This window comes from Pinus tabuliformis, chromosome 5_1 (genome assembly GCF_031772625.1).
Source record: "Pinus tabuliformis cultivar Carrire ecotype Pingquan chromosome 5_1, CPIR1, whole genome shotgun sequence".
In the NCBI taxonomy this organism is placed as follows: Eukaryota; Viridiplantae; Streptophyta; class Pinopsida; order Pinales; family Pinaceae; genus Pinus; species Pinus tabuliformis.
In genome coordinates this window covers 650,059,367-650,062,880 of record NC_142305.1, presented here as the reverse complement: position 1 = coordinate 650,062,880, position 3,514 = coordinate 650,059,367, and the positions used below count along the sequence as shown (strand labels likewise).

Below are 3,514 nucleotides of genomic sequence, written 5' to 3'. Positions count from 1 at the left end.
ATTACCTCCTTTTCCATTACCTCCCCCTGAAGATCCTTCTCCTTTGGGAGGTTTGGAACTTTCTCCTTGCAACTTGTTTTTCCTCTCTTCATAGAGTACCTTCACCATCTCTATCATATCAAAGAAAGTCTTTCTGAAGGTCTTCTCATCTTCTTTCATGTTTGTAGGTTTGCCTTCATGAGTCATGATCTCTGGAGTCTTAAATGCAACTTGAGGTTGAACTACTGTTGGAGATTGTGGCAACCTTTCTCTTCTTCCCTTTGACCCAACTTCACGGCTTCTGTTAGACTCCGTCTTGTCAGCTCGCGCAGTCGAATTCACCAAGTTGCAGAGGCTGGTTCTCCTTGCCAAAGTTCAATATTAATTATCCCTGCAAGCAGACAAAGAAAAAGCCCTCATTCAAAATCAGCAAATTTAAAAAAGGGAATTAGAAAACAGAGTTTGTAATAATGTGTTGGAGCATAATTGGCAAAGAATATTGCAAAGAGGATTTCATCAGATGGTGGCGGTGCACTCATCATTGATTATGGACAAAATGGAATAATTTCAGACAGCTTACAGGCCATAAGGAAGCACAAATTTGTTCATATTTTAGTTGACCCAGGAAATGCAGACCTTAGTGCTTATGTTGATTTTGCTTATGTAAAACAAATCATGGAAGAAATGGCAGGTTCATGTCTTCGATCAACATGGAGTGATTGCAGAGTTTAGAGGGCGAAAAACTGTGTCTGCGTACCCGTGGCAGTATTACAGGTTGGGCGCGCTACGCATCAGGCAACAATTCTCAGTGTAATTTTACACGCGCGCTACGCATCAGGAGCGCGCGGCACGTTGGGTGAGGCGCGCTACGCATTGGAGTTTATGCCCAGAACTTTGCCTGAAACGCACTCAAACACCTCTTCTCATGCATCAGTAAATATTCACCACTAGACTTGTTCTCTGAATCATGTGATAGAATACATCGAGCCATTGAGGGACTCTTTGAAACTCCTCAGAGTAATTTACGGATATTCTTGAAAGGTTCTTTGGCATATTGATAGAGCATTATGCTCATGTTAAACATATGAGTGTAGAGGGCGAGACTAAATCTTCTGTTCTACATTTATCTGCAGATGAGGTGAAAGATCTTTCGAAGGCCGGCCAGAGAAGCAAACGGTGTCACAGTCTCCACAGTGTCTCGGCATCTCAGGTTACTTGCTCTCTGTGGATGGTCTCATTATATATGGGTCTCGGTGCTTCGCATTTAGCTTAGTGAAACATCATCTATGGCTCTCGCATTTTACTATATCATGGCATCTATGGTACTCTCATTTCTCTGTATCATGGCTCTCGCTTTCCATTGTCTCTTGGCATCTCAGTGGTATCACAGTTATGTTTGGCACTTGGCATCTCAATGGTATGATCACAGCCACAGTATATTGGTTCAGAGTCTCAACTCTGGTATTCATATGGTCTTGATGGGCAGTCTCTCGAATGGGTGTATACTCTCTGCAATTTGATACACAATATGTTGTCTCTGCGTTATGGTCACAGTGATATGTATGGAGGTCTCAACGCTGTTCTGCGATGGGTGTATTGTTTCTACAGATCTATGCTAGCAGCTATATTCATATATACATATAGAGTAATGTCTATGGTCAGCGGTACTTATATGGTTGGCACAAGCACTCTCCCGACATCCCTATAGTCTCAGCGTCACTATTATATCGACCTGTTTCAGCACTAGATGAGTCTCGGCTCTGTCATATAAACTGTATGTATGGCATGATCAATTGCAGAGCATCACAAATGTATGATAGCAGTATTGTATATATGGTTCAGTTAGATATGTGTCCCAGTTCAGTTCTATGAATAGCAGCATTGGCATTCTATTCGTTGACATCACCATTACAATATATGTATGGCGCTATTGGCATCACAGTTCAAGAATATTATTGTGAAAATCAATAATGACCAAATAATTCATGTCAACCTCACTCAGGAGAATCCAAAGCCGCTTATTGCTGGGAAGACATTAGAACTTACCTATTCAGTCCATTGGGTCGAGACCAACATAACCTTTGCCAGGCGTTTTGATGTCTACTTAGAATATCCTTTCTTTGGACATCAGATCCATTGGTTCTCCATCTTCAATTCATTTATGATGGTTATTTTTCTCACGGGTTTAGTCTCAATGATCCTGATGCAGACTCTGAGAAATGACTATGCAAAGTATGCTCGCGAAGAAGATGATTTGGAAAGCCTGGAGAGGGATGTTAGTGAAAAGTCAGGGTGGAAACTTGTTCATGGAGATGTTTTCCGAACACCACGAAACTTGGTCTTGCTGTCAGCATTAGTGGGCTCGGGTGCACAACTTGACATGCTTGTGCTTCTTGTTATCTTGCTGGCAATTGTTGGCATGCTATATATTGGGTGTGGGACAATTGTCACCACTTTCATTGTCTGCTATGCCCTTACCTTATTTATATCTGGCTATGTGAGCGGAGGACTGTATTCACGTAATGATGGCAAGCGCTGGATAAAGCCAATGGTTCTTACGGCATCTCTCTTCCCATTTATGTGCTTTGGCATTGGATTTGTACTGAACATCATTGCCATATTCTATGGTTCTCTGGCTGCCATTCCTTTTGGCACTATGGTGGTTGTCCTTGTAATCTGGGCATTTATATCTTTCCCTCTAGCACTCCTTGGAACGGTTGTTGGAAGAAATTGGAGCGGGGCTCCAAATAATCCTTGTCGTGTGAAGACCATTCCTCGCCCAATTCCAGAAAAGAAGTGGTATCTGACACCAACAGTGGTGTCACTGATGGGTGGTCTGCTTCCCTTTGGGGGTATTTTCATTGAAATGTATTTTGTTTTCACCTCATTTTGGAAATACAAGGTATATTATGTTTACGGCTTCATGTTGCTGGTGTTTTTTATTCTTGTTATTGCGACCATCTGTGTTACAATCGTTGGAACATACTTCTTGCTTAATGCTGAAAATTATCGCTGGCAATGGACATCATTCTTCTCAGCCGCATCAACGGCTGCTTATGTGTATCTTTATTCTATATACTATTACCACATGAAGACAAAGATGTCTGGATTTTTCCAGACCAGTTTCAATTTTGGCTACACTCTAATGTTCCGCCTTGGTTTAGGCATCCTTTGTGGGGTTGTTGGTTACCTAGGCTCTACATTGTTTGTAAGAAGAATTTATCGGAACATCAAATGTGATTGAGGAGAAGTAGATTGGAAACAGAATGAAATATATTTATGCCAGAGCTATTGCAAGGATTGTTTAAGGCACCTGTTTCTTCCTAGGGAAAAAGGATTATAGTTCAGTGATATTGAATCTGCTGGTCGAATTGCAGGTTAGATACAAATCAGTTATGTCGGACAAACGTTGGAGGCAGTGATAGGGTAGCAACAGCTGGCTCATGAATATGGCCCAAGAGCGCTATTCAAATGGAGCCAAGATACCATATTTCTTGGATAGTATAACGGTGAACGGCAGCAAAGTAAAAAGTCA

The 3,514-nt window shown here is 41.6% G+C and overlaps 1 pseudogene; it reads left to right on the top strand.

The window, feature by feature from the left end:
* Positions 1–1,900: 1,900 nt before the first annotated feature.
* Positions 1,901–3,259, top strand: LOC149166670 (transmembrane 9 superfamily member 1 pseudogene; annotated as a pseudogene).
* Positions 3,260–3,514: the final 255 nt, after the last annotated feature.